We start from the raw sequence: 19,166 nt of genomic DNA on the forward strand, positions 1-19,166 counted from the left end.
AAAAATGTTGTTGCTGACTTCTTGTCTAGATTGATTTACCTGCAGGTGAAGATGGAACATGGATGACCAAATGCCAGATGAACATCTGTTTGCTATCTCAGTACTCTCTCCATGGTTGATGATATAGCAAACTACCTGGTCTCAGCACAATTCCCTCCCATCTATCCTCAAAAGAGAAGAGCAAATTGTGAGGAAAAGTGCCTCATTCACTTGGATCGGGGCAACCTGTTCAAACTTGGCCCCGATCAGATCTTAAGGCATTGTGTAAGGGAGGAGGAAGTCTTGACATCCTCCTAACCTGTCATGATGGGCCTTGTGGGGACATTTGCAGCAAGAGGACTGCCTTCAAAATTCTACAGGCATGCTACTATTGCCCACGCTTCATCAAGATGTCAAAAGATATATCAGCCAATGTGATCGATGCCAAAGGATGGGGAAGCTGACTCCAAGGGACGAAATGCCTCTCCAACCTCAAGTGACTCTTGAACCATTTGAGAAGTGGGGTATGGATTTTGTGGGTCCTATCAATCCTCCTTCAAGGCAAAGGTATTACATCATTGTGTGCACAGACTATCTGACAAAGTGGGCGGAAACCAAGGCAATCAAAGCAGCGACAGAAGAAAAGGTGGCTGAGTTTTTAAGAGAAAACATCTTCTACAAATTTGGCTACCCAAGAGAGCTAGTCACCGATCAAGGAAGCCAGTTCACCTCCAACTTAATTGAAGACTTGCTCGCTCATCACAAGATCAAGCATAGGACTTCCACCCCTACCATCCTCAAGCAAATGGGCAGCTGGAAGTCACCAATAGAGCATTAGAAGGGATTTTGACGAAGGTGGTGAGCAGCAGCAGAAAGGATTGGGCAGATCGCCTGGTTGAGGCCACTTGGGCTTACAACACCACTTGGAAGACCACAACCGGCTTCACACCTTATGAGCTGGTCTATGGGAAGAGAGCTTTGCTGTCAATTGAGTTCGAGTACAACACATTGAGGATGACAGCTCAGCTGGACCTAGATCTCAGCTATGCCCAACAAGAAAGGTTATTGCAGCTGAATGGGCTAGATGAACACCGAATGCAGGCCCTTCTTCACTCAGAAGTGGTTCAACTTCAGAGGAAGATATGGCATGACCGACACTTCAATGACAAACAATTCCAGCCGGGAGATTGGCGTTGCTGTATGATTCCAGACATAAGGATTTCAAGGGGAAGCTGAGGACAAGATGGCTAGGACCATATGCAGTGGAGAAGTGTAATGACAATGGTTCTGTCCTTATTCGGACCATTAATGAGGAAGCCATCCCCATGCTCATCAATGGGCATCGACTAAAGATCTATAGAAAACCTCCTTCGAGGCAGGAGTTCATCAAAACTGTGGAAAAATTAGTGCTGGTCATAGAGAAGGGTTCTGCCTCTGTTTTGGGCATACCCTAAGCATCGTAAAAAAATAAATAAATAAATAAATAATAAAAAAAAAAATCCTTGGGTGAAAACCTTTCTGAGGCACCCAAGGCAGATGGTAGGGGTGAAAACCTCATTGAGGCGCCCTTGTTGTCTCTCTGAAAAAGAATTGGAATAAAAAGACCCTTGGGTGAAAACCTCTCCGAGGCGCCCAAGGCAAATAGTAGGGGTGAAAACCTCATTGAGGCGTCCCTGCTGTCTCTTAAAAAAAAAAAAAAAAACAAAACAAAAGAAAAAAGAGAAAAAGAAGAAGAAAAAAAAGAAAAGAAAAAAGGAGGCAGAAACAGAAAAACAAGCTTAATCTTTGGAAATTGATGCAGGTTGCAGGTATTCCATGCAAAAAGGAGGCCTCTCAACTCAAGGACAAGGGTCCCTACCATGCTACCAGGCGACCCCACAAGCACTCCCTCCATAAACACTCATCTCTTCCAAGGCTTGGGCGCAATCTGGTCATAGTTTAGCCTTCTATAGGAAGCTACAGGACTTTCTACAGAAAGTTCTGTATTTCTACAGGAAACATCCTGTAGAACCTTTGGATGGGCCAAGACCGACTATGAAGAAGAATTTGAAGCTCGAAGTCCGATGAGGAGGCATGCAACCAATTTTTATTCTCCATCCCCCACTGCTATCGCCTCCTTTCACCACCATTGCTGCCATATGATTGAAATACCTGCACAGTCATACTAGAACGTTGGTTTCTCAAAAAAAATAAAAAAAATTAGTGGGAAATAAAGCATGCAGAGGCTCAATGCTTTACCTGTCAAGGCAATCTAAGGACCCTGCACCTGTGAACGTGACTCCAGTATTTCAGCATGCACCCCAGGAGGAGAAACGGCTACAGGATGTCCTACAGGAATCCTGTAGCAGTTGATCCGGCTAGAGCACATACCATGGAGGCACCCGCAGCTCATGAAGTCGGCGCATGCAACATTCACAGCCAGGAAACCGGTCTCGTAACCAGCAGCAGTCAATGAAGAGGAGCTCCCGTGCCTGTGCACGAAGCAGCAGCAAGCGGATCCATCATCCCTCGTCCTGAAGCCTGAGAAAAATCACGTCCACGGCCGCACAGGTAAGTGCCTCACCCTGTTTCGTCAAATTACATAAGCTATACTCTAAAATGTGCGTAACTATGGAAATGAACGGATTGAACAAGTCGGGTAGCCATTCAACTGGCCACCACAACCAGTCCGACGGCCTCGTCGGATCCGAAAGGCTTTGGTTATGTCGAAAAGACAGGAAATGGACACGTGGGAAGCGTCCAGTTAGAGAGAAGCGGCGATCTAATAGGAATGGCGACGGTAGATATACAAGGAAGGATTCGGCGGTCAGGCATACATGCAGCAGAATGATAGCGGTGACGTCGGCCAACGGGCCGACGGGGATAGCTCACCCCCACGCCACGAATTCCGCAGAAATTCAAATCAACCGGCTGAATCACTTATGGCACACTGCAGTCATTTATTCTCAACCATTTTGCAGCCGAGTACGCATCCTAAATTCTCTGAAGGCTGTTAACCCGAGTTCTCAGCCTGTTCCAACGTCTTGTTGCTGCACAGAAGATCCAGAACCATTGAAGCGCTCCCCAGAATCCGTGCACGACTTCTACAGGAAGTTGCGCTACAGGAAGCCCAACATTACGGAGGAATTTGGACTGTTCACGTCGAAGGGGGCAATTCTGTAATAAGGTAAGCCTGAACACAGTTCTCCCATGCAATTGATTCAAAAGGTGGTGAAGTCGACATGTTGAAGGGGTAGGAAACCGTGAATTAAAGTCTGTGCATGAATTTACAAGCCGTTTTCTTATCGCTGCATGAGAATTTTCATCGTAGTATGTATGCAGGATTTTCTCCAGGGTTTAATTTATAATTGAGCCACTGTCAAGGCTCACTCGTAGAAAGTTGTGAATTTTATAAACTATGTGCATAACAGAGACATAGCTTTGCGCTCTGTCTAAGAAAATCCCGAAGATCCACTTATGTATACGAGCAGGCAAGCTCAGGACAACAAAGCAAGTTTTTACCATGCCGGGAGAGTTCATTAGAAAAGAGCCTACAGACTCAAAGAAGTTACGGGAAACCCTTGAGGTGGTGGACTTGTTTTCCCGTGCACAATGGATGTCATTCTGTGAAAAGCTTCAAGGTCACGATGACGAGGTTGCAGAAGAATTCCTACGATCCTTGAAGTCAAAGTCAAAGACATTGGCCGTTGTCAACTTCAGAGAATTGACCCTCAGACTCACCCCATAGTTCATTAGCAGAGTAACTGATCTACCGATGGGGGTACCCTGGGATAAGGAGGAGAGAAAACTGGGTCAGAAAACTAAGGAGTTCTTCTTGCCAGAGGAACAATTCTCAAAGGACAAGAATGGATTTCGAAGAACCAACCTACAGTCGTTCTAGAGTGAGGTCAGCCTCCAGATTATGAAGTATATTACGTGCGAGTGGCAATTTAGCATCGTGTATGGCTATCATTTCCGGTTGCTCACAGAACTCAGGCACCAAATGGACCTACCCTTAGAGCAAAAGTTGAGCATTCCTTACTTCCTCCTGCAATCCATGACTGAGTGTGCCACCAAACTGAGAGAGGGAACGCCATACCAGATAGCCCATCATGGGCTCATCAAGCTCGTCGTGGAAGATGCACTCCACACGTACACCGTCCCTCTCTCCTAGGAAACTTTTCGAAATCTGACTAAGGATGATGACATTCAAATTTTGGCTGAGGAGCTCACCTCCTCCAGCAGTGAGGAGAAGGAACACACTCAAGCAGAGAAGAAAGGTAAAGGCCAAGAAACCCCGGGCAAAACACCAAAGAAAGAACAGAAGGGAAAACAAGAGAAAAACCAAGCTGCCAAAACAGGGGGTGACAAAACCACACCAACACCCAGGGAGAAAAGACTACAGAGCAGGGTGGAAAGGACTGAAAAAGTCCACGTCAGTGAGGGCACCTCTAAGGCAGCCTCAACGAAGTTAAAAGAAAAAGCACCCTCAGCCAAGCAGGCTAAAACAGTGCCGTCTATTTCTACAGGAAGGTTAAAAACGGCTTCTACAGGAAGCTAGAAATCAGCCACTACAGGTCTTTCTACAGGAAGTCCTGAGAAAGGAAAATAGAAGGAGAAAACGGCCGAAATTCTTGTTAGGGAGGCAGCAGTTGTGCTGGCCACCCTAAGTACCTCTCCCAAGCCAAAGGAAAAACGAAAGAGGGAGACTCCTCTGCATTTCAAAGGAAGGAGGAGTGTAAGAATTAAAACCGACAGGCCCCAACCTCCATTCAAAGACCCAATTACCATTGAAGACACCCCTACCTCGCCAAAGGAGAAGTCCCCCTCCAAAGTCTCAGTCACTTATGAGCAGGGGAGCCTGAAAACAACTACCTAGAGGGAGAGAATGGAAAGGTTAGTTTCAAAAACCCCTCTACAGGATGTTGAAGCCGTTCTACAGGAAACATTGGCTAGGCTCAAGGAGACCGAAAGAATGGAGGGGGAGGCAGCCAAATCACCACAAATGGAAGAAGAGGTAGAGGACATTATGGAACCTAGCCCCCAGCCCAGCTTGGGCTCTTATTATAACTTTTTGGAGGCCGGGAAAATCATTCTACAGAAATTCACAGTGCCGCTTTTCTTTGCACTGGAGGAAGAAAGAGTGAGGACCCACACATGGATGAGAATAGCTAAGTCTAAAGGAGTAGCAGATATAGGCCCCTTGGAGGAACAACTCAAGGAGGCAAGAAGAGAATTGGCTATGGCAAAACATGTGGGAAACTTCCAGCGAGTATTTTTACAGGAAGAGAATGAGAAGCTCAAACTGCAGCTATAAGGACAGAGGAAAGAAAGGGGCACAACATCAGAGGACACCACAGCAGAACCTCAAGGCAAAAAAGGAATGCAAGCTGATCTTGAGGAACTAAAATAGCAACTACAGGAAAGAGAATTGCAAGCAAACATAGAGATACAAGCTCTAAAACAGCAGGTCCAAGAAAAGGAGGCACAACTGACCTGCATGGCCAGTTGGGCTATCGATGCTCTGCAATGTAGGCAGCCGGCCAAATCTTATGGCCTATACCTACGGGACCAGTGGCTACAATTCCAAATTAATGCATTGGCACAGAGGGGTATCTCCCAAATCCAAAACCCCCAGCAGTTCACAGATTTATGCAACAACAGCTCAATAGAGGACAAGGCCAAGCTATCAGAGTTCTACCTCCATAATTTGGCCCTTCCAAATATAACTTCATGGGACCCCAACGTAGTCGTGGGAGATATGCAGCTGATGGCACTAACCTCATGCTTAAACCATGAAGAAAAGAGAGCGGCAGAGGTCAAAGATGTTATGAACCGAGAGTTACATGAACCACTGTTGATTAGAGCAGAGCCAGGGGACCCCACTGCATTGATATCAGCCCACCAGCACCTAGCAACCAACTCTCAGGCTTTATTAAAATACATGGATTAGCAGGCTCAGGCGATAGCACACTTCAAGGATATGGAGCGATTATTAGGGGAAAATTGTGTTCATGCTTGCACCCGTAGGTGGAACACATTGTCCCACAGCCTCAAAATCAGGGAATATCACACTCCAACTAGAATGAGGGAGGCCTTGGCACAGGTGCCTCTCTACAAGAAGTCCATGCAGAACCTCCAGGCTAGCTGGATCGGCCGCAAGCTAAGCCCACCTTTGCTTTTGGGATTGGTAGAAGGAAGCACAGAAAAAGAAGAGCATAAGCAGTGGGAAGATGTGGAAAGGAAGGCCGGGTTCCATGACAGTGAGGAGGATACTACTTCAGAAGCCTGGGATGTGAGAGTGGCGATTAAAGCAATGAAAGACGAGGAGCTGGACTAGTTGCTCAGGGATGAGCAATCATATTAGTAGGGGGGTGATGATGAACCCCATATTTGGTAACATTTTGGGCTCATTTGACCTAATTATCCTTGTTCAGTCCTTCATTTTTCATAACTTATGCATTATTTTTTAGTATGTTTATGTCATTTGTACGAATAAGGGTAGTCACTCTTCCTAGGTGGCTAACACGTGCTCATTTCAGGTTTTTTGACATATGTTGGAGCAAAACCGAGCAATCATGGGTTAGGAGACAACCAAGCTTGGGTTGAGGATTCGTAGGGGGGTTGTCTATGGCATTAAATAGCCTCCCTTGGGATCTTCACCCCCAACTCCGAGCTCCAAAGGCCACCAAAACCGGATCTAGAAGGCAGCCAAACAGATTTTTGGAAGGAGCTGTTCACTCACAGTTTGGGCAGCCAAGTCCCATAGATTTAGGAGGCCAGCTAGGGCCTCGTGGTGTATAAATATTAAGGCCTCAGCCTTCTTGAGGGACTTTTTGGAAACTCTTTCATACTTTGCACTACAGTTCTGCTAGCTCCATTTTGTTCTCTTGTAGCCATTGTTGGCATAGCTCTTGACTTATGATTATTTTTTGATAATGAGAAGCAGTCAGATTTGATATCAGCTCTGAGTTTTCTATAGGAGCCATAGCTCTCGGGGTTGGGCCCAACCTAAGAGCCTAGGGCCTCCCTCTTTGTATTGTTATATTTTCTTTATGCATCGTGATTTTCCTTTTATGCATTTGAAACGTGTTTCTGTTGAGCAAGATTTAGTTGTGTTGGTTAAATATGTCACTGTTGATAAATAGAATTGCTTCAGATGCGTAGAGTAGATTGGTAGGATAATAACAGATAAAGCTCCAAGAAAAAGGGTTGACAACACTCTCAGTTTCACCTCTCCCTTATTGGATCAGGGGCTGGAATTGCAGAAACAGTGCTGCCCAACAAAAACACTAGTTTTCTTAACCATGCAATCTTTGGTGTAATGTTTTCATTTGTAGAAGTTAGTCATGCGTTCAGACCTTTTGAAATGTTTATTTGCTTAAGTGTTGTACATGGTTCTCTTTATAAATAACGCTGTTGTTCATTTGTTTCATTGACAGTTAGATTAGATTAGCTAAGATTTCGATTATGTGCAGGACTTAGTTGATTCGGTTAAGTGTACACCGTGCAGGGCATCTCCATCTCTCTCTCATCCACCTAAGCTTCGTCCAGGCTAGCTACTCCATCTCCTAGTTAGGTTCCTCGTCTCACAACTGTTCTTCTACTCACGTAACCCTACCTTCTTGCTCCTCCATTGTCTCACCCTTCTTTAAGTCAAGTCAGCTTTCCACACCCTCTCATCACTCCATCCATCAGTCCTTGGGTCATTTCAGGCCCCTACCCTACCTCCCTATCCATTCATGCATATTCTCTCACTCACCCATCCTCCAAAATCCAATTTTAAAACATCCTATAGAAATTTCTGAACATCCTGTAGAAATCCCTGAAACATTCTGTAGAACCCCTGCAGACTTCCTGTAGAAGCTCACAAATGAGGTTGTTGGATAGCCAAACTTTGTGAAACTCTCCGGAAGAGTGTTAGGGACTCCTTAGACCCTCTCTGAACCTTCCAAACCTTTTTCAAGTATTTCTCTTCTTTGATCCACCCCTGCACAGTAAAAAGCCAGTTAAAACACATGCATGATAATTCTGATAACTTATTCAAAAATACAAAAAGATGTTTCCTTCAGATAGAGGTAGCCTAGACATGTGCATTTTACCTTCATAGAAGTAATGGCATCTCTTTTAATAGTCTGCATTCTCTTCTTTGCATCAGTAGGACTAGCTGGTAGAATTAGGGTTTGCTATGGTTTGCGTTACTTTTTGGCTTTCAGTTTCTTTCCGCAAGTAGATCAGCTTCCTTTGAGTTAGCTTCCATCCATCAGTTACAAAGCTTCTTCTAAGAGCTCATAGAAGTTGGCTTAAGCCCCTAGCGGACTTGTGCCAGCTGACCAAGTGACAGCTGCGGCAAGAGCTAGTACTTTTGCATACAGCACCGTCGCTTCCAAGTTTGTTACGAACTACCGGGTTGATAAAAGTAAAGAAGGGAGTCCCAGGAGTTGCAGCATTATTGCTGCAATACTAGAGCCCACTAGTGACCCAAGACAACCTGTCGAAGCCGGAAGAAAATAACAACACCACGAAGCCGAAGAAGGACACAGGAAAGTGGTGTGAGTTCCACAAGTGTCCCAATCATAGCACCAGTGAGTGTCGGACCAAGCAGTCGTTGGTGGCCGAGTTGAAGGCTTCAGAATCAGATGCATTTTTTGACCCTGAGCCAGAACCCGACAAAGGGAATGGCAAAGGGAAGCAGATTATTGATGTGGATCCCAGCGCCACTGTTGCCACTGCTAAGATCCAGAAAAATGAGCCCGAAAATCCAGAGGAAGGGGAGCATCTTTTCCACTCACAGATGTGGGTGAAGGGTTCGCCGCTGCAATTCATTGTCGACAGTGGCAGCCAAAAGAACCTTATTTCAGCAGAGGTCGTGAAGCGGTTGGGCCTACCGACTACACCACACCCCCAGCCGTACAGTATCGGATGGCTTCATGAAGGACGAGATCTCAAAGTTCGCCAGCAGTGCTGCCTTCCCTACAACATCAAGCCCTTCACAGATGAGGTATTGTGTGATGTTACACCTCTGGATGTTTGTGATGTATTACTAGGCCAACCATACTTGTGGAGGCGACATGCTGTGTATGAGTCAAGGCCTCGTGTTGTCATTATTTCTTTGAATAATTCATTATACAGGATACCGGAGGTAGCCCCACCTACTGCCACATATTTGATCACCGCTAAGAAAGGCAGCGAGCTCATCTCCCAGACCAGGAAATTCATCTGTCTGATTCACTCCCAAAGTAAGGGGAAGATTGTCATCACATCCATGACCCCCGCGAAGGGTTCCTCCATGCAGCAGCAGCAGCAAAGGGATACAGTCATGACAAGACACAGGAACAACTTCTCCTCACCCACAGGGGTACCACACAAGTTTCAGGTGGGCGACAAAGTTTGGTTACATCTGTAGAGAGAACGCCTTACCAGAACCCATCAGAAAGTCAGGCGACTCCAACATGGTCCTTACACCAGTACCAAGGCTACGGGAAACAATTCTTGGAAGCACAACATTCCTCCATTCCTTCGCTTGCACCGAGTGTTCAATGTGGACCGTCGTCGACCATGCTTCCCACCATTTCTGGACACATCAGAGATTGCAGAACAACTCACCAGAGACCTAGCTCAGCAGAAGCTTCCTCATCTCAGGGAGGAACTCAATGCAATGGGGACCATTGCTTCCTAAGGGGGGAGGAATGATCCAGGTGGATGTTGGTGGCCACCCACCTATCCCATTTGGACCCCCACAACTGTCTCTTTCAGCTTTTTCAGTTTCCTAAATTGTAGCACAGTTTACTATTTTTAGCAGTTTTTCGGGTCCTGAACTTCCGGAGCCATTTTGAGGCCCTAAACGACGTTTTTTGGGAAATCTGGCGACAATGAATGAATGTTGCCTCCAAAAGTGGTAGTGCTCGGATAGATCTTTGTAACAAGCTATTGTACGCGTCAAACGGAGATCGTATGCCAAAGTTACGACCTCGAGAAATTGATGTACCAATTTACCCAAACGGGGCCCACAATTGGCGTTTCATCTTCTAGGGTTAGGTTTTGGGATGTGAAAGGTTTTCCATTGTTTCTCAACAATACATAGGCCTTCGAGCCTCATTGTAACATAGTTCAGAGGCATGTAGCCTCCACATCTCTTCTCAGAGATAAGCTACCATCGCCCTAGCTGGTTTATTTCCATTATTGTTTGTAAGCATATTTCAGTATTTTACATTAATAAAGTGAAGTATTATTTCCGCTGCATATCTGTGTTTATAGCTATCTCTGTAATCTGTTGCGTTCCTGTTTAAATCCAGATCATCCGATGCAAAATCTAATTGAGTTTCAGTCTCATTTTGAATCCCCTATGAAGTGGTGTTTATAATAAGAGAATAATTTACAAAACTATTTGTTATTGTAAGTTCCTCTTTAAATATAAATTGCACCAGATATCTGTAACAGTTTAATTATACTTTGTTGATTAAGTAAACATTATTTTCTTAATTTCTTCTTATAGTTTGTTAAGTATTCAGTTTGAATATTAAACGAATTACACTTCTTTATGCTCTACTTTTCCACCCCATTAAAATCAAATTAACTATGTGCAGTTAAAGAACAACCTTTTATTTTACTTGGAAATCTATCTAAGTTTAACTATTTATAAATTGTTCACTAGTCATCCAACCATTCAAAACAACAAAACATTATAAATTCTTTGGCATAACTAATTGACCTAGAGTTATCTCAAAGGACAACACCTACAATATCTAGTGAAAGTAGGGTTTTTTTAAATTGGGAAGTTGTATTGGGCTCTTATTGGTAGGGAGTTAAATAATGTGATTTTTAGAGGGATTTCCAATACGTAGTCAGATTAAGGGTATTGTTTAATATGCCACGAACACACGTGATATTCCATAGGTTCACTGAGTGAATCCCCCTGGCCAGACTACAAGTATTTTAGAATAATTTTGCAACTAAAGAAATTATCTAATGCTGGGACTTGATATAGATCTAATCAAAGTGTTCCTTATTGTTGGACCGGAGTGATTGATTTCCATAGCATCTACTTGCTCTCTAGGGGTTATCAGTAGACCTTCATTTTCCATCGATGCAAGCGGTGCTATGCCTCTCAATGCTTCTGAGGAGTCCCATGCATCTTCGCTCTCACATTCTCAATTCTTCATTATTTTCCTGTGGTATTCTTATTCTATAATTTGTTTCTGTCATTGTTGTCTTTTATCCCTTGTTTTTTTTTTTATATCAGTTTATTGTGTATATTATCGATCACTACTTGGTCGGTTATTTTCTTGTTATTGTTTCCTGACAAACAACTTCCTTCCTTCCATATTTTTTGGTTACAAGTACTTCTCCAACTTTATCTCTTTTGTTTTCATTTTCCTTATTTATTTCTCATGATTTGTTACCCCCCATTCCAACGCAACAAGTGTCAGTTTGCAAGGGAGTATCTGTCGGCCATAATTATTTGCTTAAGAAATAATCTCATGCTTCTTTTATATCTTTACAGTGAGTGTCGAGGAATTTGCACCAATTTGTTTGTTCCTTCCTCTAGTCGATGTTGGATGGTGTCCTTAATGGTGGTTGGTATTTGAAAATATGGCCTAGACCTTTGTCAAGAAGAAATTTGTGTAGTAGGGTTGGAGTTGTGCAGAAGAAACCGTTGTGTACATTGTCGTTAAATATATTTTTTATATGTTCAACAAAAGTATGATCTGCTAAGGCTTGTTCTTCACAGTATTCTTCCATAATCGACTTGAGCCACTCATGTAAGTTCATTCGACTGTTGTTCAAAAATTTTCATTAAAAATCAAGTTCTAGTTTCATTTTGAGGTTTTTTCATGGGCGACACTGTCAAGGAACTTTTTGATCTCTACTGGAGCACCTTCTATAAAATGCTCACGCGCTTCTATGAAAAAGTTAGCTTTGGCTTCTGCAAAAGACAACCGATTCCTTCGTGGGTAGTTCTTCAAATAATTATTAATCTTTTCTTCCCACCATAATTGTATCTCATCTAATGTTAACATTTATACTTGCATAATATATGACTCGAGTTCTGACTATCGACAATGGAACCAATGTTGTAATATATTGAAAAGCATACATTGTTACTAGTAGATAGACTTCGAGCAATTATGCAACAGGCATATAAAGGTGTCTAGTCAATTTAACATCTTAAATTGCTCTACATAAATTATCAATCCGGGTATCGTAAACTGATGAAGTGTGGTGCACCATATGTGCTTAGTTAACCTTTTTCTTACTTCGTTGTTTTATAGATTTTATTTTGTTTTGGGGTTTTGTTCTTGTTGATCTCCTAAAGTATTTAATGCAAATGGAAATCCTATTCTAAGGTCTTAAGAATACTTTTAAAGGTCAAGTATGGATGTAGATTTCAAGACAAGGTCTATGTCCCTAATGGTAACTTCCAAAACTTAGCACTTCAAAAAATCTTAAAACATGTTATTGATGGAATTAGTACTTAAACAAAAGTGTAAGTATGCAACTATTTTAATCAAGCCAAAAATGTAATACTGATCATGAAATCACTGTCTCTGCTGCTTGTCTAAATACGGAAATAAAAGTTAAGCTATTACATTCAAACAAATCAAAAACTGCAAACCAATAAAAAGTAAAATCAAATCACATCAATTCCTTAGCAACAAAACCGGGCTTTGAAGCCAACAAACATTGCATCCTCATCTACTTGCTAAGGGATATAGCACAGAGGGGTTTCCAGTTGGTTGTTGCATATAGGTTTCACCCCAGGGAAGGCCTTGCAACCATTAGAAGAGCAAAGAGAACATAGATTATTAACAAACTTCCACAGAGGATCTGTGTGGAAGTAAGTGGGTTACAAGACCCTCTTTTTTGGATCCTAGATTTATAAAGGCACCAAATACACAAAAATCAGGGTAGGCTACATATTTTAAATATATTACAGAATATACTTCCATGATGTACTATTGTCAATTATTTGACACAATTCTATAGTATTGTGTTTGTTTAAAGCCATACCTTTTTTATGGCCTGAACTTATCATCATATAAAAAGACTACCTCAGTCTAGGTTAATAGACGTTTCTCTTTCTGCGTATGTTCTACTCTACCTAAAAAAGGAATGGTATGTAACAAATTAATTTGAAAGCATAAACACATTCATTGCTTGGTTCAACTAGCATCACCAATAATCTTCACAAGAACACAATCCATCTTTAAAATGGTGAAATCTGTTTGCATCTCTCACAATAATTTCTCGCCCAACAATCTTAGAGATAAACTTAGTGGCACTGTGGCAGTCACTACACACACGAAGATTCTTCATTATAAGGATGGAGGTGCCTGGGCTTGTGTTGATAATACCAAAACTAATGGCTAGCTTTTCGCTATGACTGCATAGAATGTTTTCCTTAGCCTCCCCCTCCACATCATGCAGCACAAGATTTGTGTTCAGCACATAACCTGCCTTTTTCATTTTCTGATACAAGGTATCCAACGTTGCATAAATTTTTTCAGATTGAGGATGCGTTCTGTCTCCCATGAGGAATGTATGAACTCCTCTATGCACTGCAACAACACTGCATCCTGGTTGCTTTTTCACTCCCCTCTCTTTCATCATTGTTCTCAACTTTACTACATCCTCCCATCTGCATTTCTCAGCGTAGATATTTGACAACAGTACATAATATCCGGCATTGTCTGGTTCTAATTCAAAAAGGTGTTTTGCTGCTGCTTCTCCAACCTCAACATTGCAGTGAATTCTGCAGGCTCCAAGTAAGGCCCCCCACACATCTGCACCAGGGTCTAATGGCATCTTTCTGATAATGTCATGTGCTTCATCCAGATGACCTGCACGCCCAAGAAGGTCAACCAAGCATGCATAATGCTCCAGCTCAGGTGCAAGGCCATAATCCGACTTCATGCACTTGAAGTATTGCCAGCCCTGGTCAACTAACCCTGCATGTGAGCAGGCAGTCAAAATAGCAGTGAAGGTGATATGATCTGGCTTTGTGCCTGTCTGCTGCATTTGGGAAAAAAGGGCAACAGCATCCTCACCATGTCCATGAATTCCATATGCCAGAATCATTGCATTCCATGACACAACATCTCGTACCGGCATTCTTTCGAACAGTTTGTGGCAATGTTAACATTCCCACATTTGGCATACATGTTTACAAGTCCATTGACGACAACAACATCAGACTCAAATCCACTTCTTATTGCATAACCATGGATCTGCTTACCTTGTTCCAAGGCTAATAAATGAGCACATGCGGGCAAAACACTTATCATGGTGATTGAATTGGGTTTTATTTCCTGGATTCGCATTTCATTGAAGAATGCCAAGGCTTCATGGGGTTGTCCATTCTGGCAATAAGCAGCAATTATTGCATTCCATGACACAACATCTCGTTCAAGCATTCTTTCAAACAGATTGTGGGCAATGTTAATATTCCCACATTTGGCATACATGTTTATAAACCCATTGACCACATCAACATCAGATTCAAATCCATTTTTTATAGCATAACCATGGATCTGCTTACCTTGTTCCACAGCCAATAAATGCGCACATGCAGGTAAAACACAAACTAGAGCAATTGAGTCGGGTTTTATTCCATGGACTTGCATTTTATTGAAGAATGCCAAGGCTTCATGGGAGTGGCCATTCTGGGAGTAAGCAGCAATTATTGCAGTCCATGACACAAGATCTCGTTTAGGCATTCTTTCAAATAGTTTGTGAACAATGTCAACATTTCCACATTTGGCATACACGTTCATAAATCCATTAACCACAACAACATCAGATTCAAACCCATTTTTTATCGCATAACAGTGGATCTGCTTACCATGTTCCAGCGCCGATAAATCAGCGCACGCAGGCAGAACACTAATTATAGTGACTAAGTTGGGTTTTATTCCCCGGACTTGCATTTCATTGAAGAATGCGAACGCTTCGTGTGGGTAACCATTCTGGGAAAAGCCAGCAATTATTGCAGTCCATGACACAACATTTTGAGTAGGCATTCTCTCAAACAAGTTGCGAGCAATGTTAACATTCCCGCATTTTGTATACATGTCCACAAGCCCAGTGCCTACTACAACATCAGATTCAAATCCTCTTCTCATCGCATAACTGTGGATCTGCTTACCTTTATCCAGAAAGAATACATCGGCACACGCTCGCAGAACACTAACTATGGTGAACGAATTGGGGTTTATACCCTGCACTTGCATTTCATTGAAAAAAGCAAAGGCTTCATTTGGATGGCCATTCTGGGCATAACCGGCAATTAGTGCAGTCCATGACACAACATTTTGTTCAGGAATTCTTTCAAACACTTGGCGTGCATTCTCTAAACTCCCACATTTGGCATACATTGAAGCCAGCGCAGTACCCACAAAAACATCCGATTCAAATTCCTTTGCTATGATGTCTTCATGAATCTTCCTGCCTGCTTGGAGATCTGATAAGCTGCCGCATGCTTTGATCACAGAAAGAAACACGGACCTGCCAGTGTTTATGCCCGTCCGTTGCATTTGATAATACATTTTCAACGCCTTCTCCCAGAAGCCATTTTTTACATAATCTCTGATCGTCTCCTTGTATAGGTAATCAATGTTCCGTTTATGCTTCTGTATATCAGCTTGTGTGAATTGGTTTTGGTTGGCACACGTCGAAACTTGTCTGAACGCCTTCCCTTTATTCCTATGCCGTTGTGTCTGTGGAGGCAACAACAATGGAGGGGGGAAGACGAGGGCCATAATAATAAAATGGAAGACGATAAGAATGTAGATGCAGTGAAATTTAACTGGGAGATGGAGAGGGCGATAGGCATGAAGAAAATGGTAGAAAAATCTCGACCACCACCGATGTATTCACCTTTGCAACCATGTACTCACCATTTTATGTGGAAAGCTTGTTACAGTGCCCTGTATTAGTAATTTACAGTGAGATCTCACCAATAAGAATTGAAAAATATAGCAATATAGTAATCAATCGGGGAAAACTCCAGCATTCAAGAACAATGATGTATCATTTACCATAATGGAATTGCATTTAAGATGATCAGTGTGTATTTGAGATTTCATGCAATTTTATTTTTGCACTGGCCATCATCTTGAATTTCTTTTGTTGCCTTGAAACACGCTTTCATTTGAGAATTTTGGGCTTTGGACTGCGTTTTCTTTCTTCAGCTTTGTTTTATATGTTCTCATGCAGAGCGTTATTTTAGTGGTAATGTGAGAAATTTTCAAAAATCCTGAAAATGAGTTTGCCATCAATGAAATAGGACAACCACATGGCTTTTGAAACAGGGAAATAGGGTCACCACATGGCTTTGTGTAGGAGATGTATGAGTATTGTTACAGAGTTCCTGAATAGTATTGCGTAAAACGAAAAATGTTCTGGATGGGAATCTATTATCAGGGATTAAAGAGAGCCGTGAGAGTAAATTAGTGCTAGAGCGTTTTTATAAGATTTTTTTGGTTGGATTAATGGTTAAGAGTTAGAAAAATCTCTGACTAATTTTATTTTTAGAAAAAAAAATTAGGAAATTTATAATAATATGAATTTTATTTTTGAAAAAAAAATTGGAAATTTATAACAATATGAATTACTGTGAAAGTCTCCAATCACTCAATCACTCATCTATAAGTATGTCTATGTTCAACATTGAGTTGGCATATATCTTTCTTAAAATAAAAATAAAATACATATATATATATATATATATATATCCAAACAAATCTTAATAATGTTATATACTAAAGTTTTAAAAGTTAGTATTATCTCATTGTTTGTAGCTATATTTAGTATTATCTCCTTATTTGTAGCTATATTTTTCCTCTTATGTGATTGTTTTAATACTTTAGTTTTTTTGTTTTTTTAATTAAATGTGAAATTATCAAAGTTTGCTATATCCAAAGGAGTGGGTGCAAGTATATGTTCACTAGTAACCAATTTAGATGCATTCACTCTAGTAAAACTTTGAGGAGCATAAGCTTCCTTAATTGGTCATACTTCAATTGGTGCAAGCATACCTTTCTGTTGCCGTTTTCTTCAATGTTTAACCTTTGACATTTACTTCATTTTTCTTTTCTCTTCTCTTCTTCCAATATTGCCTCTACTTCTTGTCTTTATTTGATTGTCATCTCATTAATCAATATTTCTTTCTCAACCTTGGAAGCTTCAATCTCTTATTATAACTTTTCAACTTCAACATGTCACTTAACTTCTTGTTCTAATTTTCTAACAACTTCCTCTTGTGTGTTCTTGGCAATGTCCTTAGTAGTTTCGAATTACGTTATTTTCTTATTTTCTTTTTCTATCTTTTGTGGCAATGATCTTCTTTGTTGAACTTCCATTACTCTTTTTTCCTCCCAATCTTAATGTGCATATCGTCATATGAATTCCACTTCCTTAACAAGTTATTCAACTATTAATTTTGGGTCATGTCCCTTAAATTTGTGCTCTTTGAAACTATATTATTTTATGGCATTATCCTCAATTTTAGCAAAGTTAGAATTCTTTAGGCCATAAATTCCTTTCTACAGAGGATATATAGGACAATATTTGTTATGAGCTTTACTCAAAGATTCATTAACATCATGTAATTTTTTTTGATAAGAAACTTATCTTATTCCTATCCCATTCAAGACAAAATTTACTTAATAAATGTGGTGACTTGGTTACCCCATATATTCTAATGTAGGTCTAAAATTCATCTATGGGGTCTCCACTTAGCCAACTTGTGACTTATCGCCTTCATTCATGTGATATCCCATGAATGAAGGCGCTACGTAACAAGTTGACTAAGTGGAGACCCCATATATATATATATATATATATATCCCCTATTTTTACCAAGTACCCCTTTTATATCCCCTAATACCTACAAAACCCCCTAACCCACATCTACTAATCTAGATTGGATCATTATATTGGTTTTTATCCATCTTGATGCTTTTAGAGTGGAAAAATTTGAGCAATCAACTCACAAGACAATTTTTTCTAGTAAATCCTAGTTTGACAAATCAGGGTCTAAAACCTTTTGGAAGTGGTTTGAGGCATTATTTATCTTTTTGTGGGGGCTCAATTTTTTTGGCTTAAGTGGCACATTTGTTAGCACTATTTTTTTTTTTTTTTTTGGCTGTGGTTCATGGACACCATGGTCAACAGGTGGCGCTACGTCCACGGAAAAATCTAGGTTGATCGACCCCGAAGGGAATCTAGCCCCGCAGCCGACTAGCAAGGCTTGACCCCAAGGGCTTCGGTGAGATTGGACCCTGTGGCCTCCCGTGGCAAGGCATTGATTTTGACCAACTGAGCTAACCCTTGGGGCTCGTTAGCACTATTCTACATAGATATAGCTTTCAAATGATGCAAGAAAGACATGAAATAGAGTCTATATACAAAAGTTATGCCACCTAGAAATCGACCTTCCTATTTTGACCACCCTAATTCAAGAGGGCACCATGTTACCCCCCATTATTCAATGGAAAGGAGAAATCCATATTATCATGATGAAAAAGAATCTAGAAGAGTCAATATTGTAACTCTAGTTAACAGTTGAAGGAGTCAAACTTAGCCATTATTTGGCTATTGGGCTGTGTTATAACCAGACCACTAGGAGGAAAAGGTGTTCCATTCTATTTGATTACATTTTGTTCCATAAATGGAAATATTAGCTAAGAGTGGATAGAGAGAGAGAAAACAAAGAGGATTTTGGTACCGTAGCATCCCATAAGCCACATGTATAACTTCTTTGTACTTGCATCCATTTCCATCAAGAGAAAGTAGGAGCAGAGCAACCTCACCTTTCAACTAGGTTTTCTCTTGTAAGGGTTTCCCATATCATATCTTGTGCTCTTTGTTGTTTTTGAGTGTTTATTTCGTTGCTCTCATTTTCCATATTTTATCTGTTGCATGCATAACCATAACATAGTAATTAATGAATCCAAAAATCTAACAAAAAATTAACCCTCATAGTGTAGATTTCATATTTTCATTATATCTTTAGTAGATTTGTTGTGACAAACTATCTAATGGAATATCCATGGCATTTTATGGACCATATTGGTATTACAAATGGTGTCTTTGGGTATTTTTTGGGAAATTATATGGGATCCAATTTAGTTTAAGAAAAAATTCATAAAACCCCAGACATGGCCAATAATTCTATTAATAACTCTCAAGATCTAGTAGAGTAGAGG

At 41.1% G+C, this 19,166-nt stretch overlaps 1 pseudogene; it reads right to left on the bottom strand.

The window, feature by feature from the left end:
• Positions 1 to 13,086: 13,086 nt before the first annotated feature.
• LOC149213047 (pentatricopeptide repeat-containing protein At3g12770 pseudogene) lies at positions 13,087 to 16,383 on the bottom strand (annotated as a pseudogene).
• Positions 16,384 to 19,166: the final 2,783 nt, after the last annotated feature.

This window comes from Pinus tabuliformis, chromosome 1_1 (assembly GCF_031772625.1).
Source record: "Pinus tabuliformis cultivar Carrire ecotype Pingquan chromosome 1_1, CPIR1, whole genome shotgun sequence".
Taxonomy (NCBI): domain Eukaryota; kingdom Viridiplantae; phylum Streptophyta; class Pinopsida; order Pinales; family Pinaceae; genus Pinus; species Pinus tabuliformis.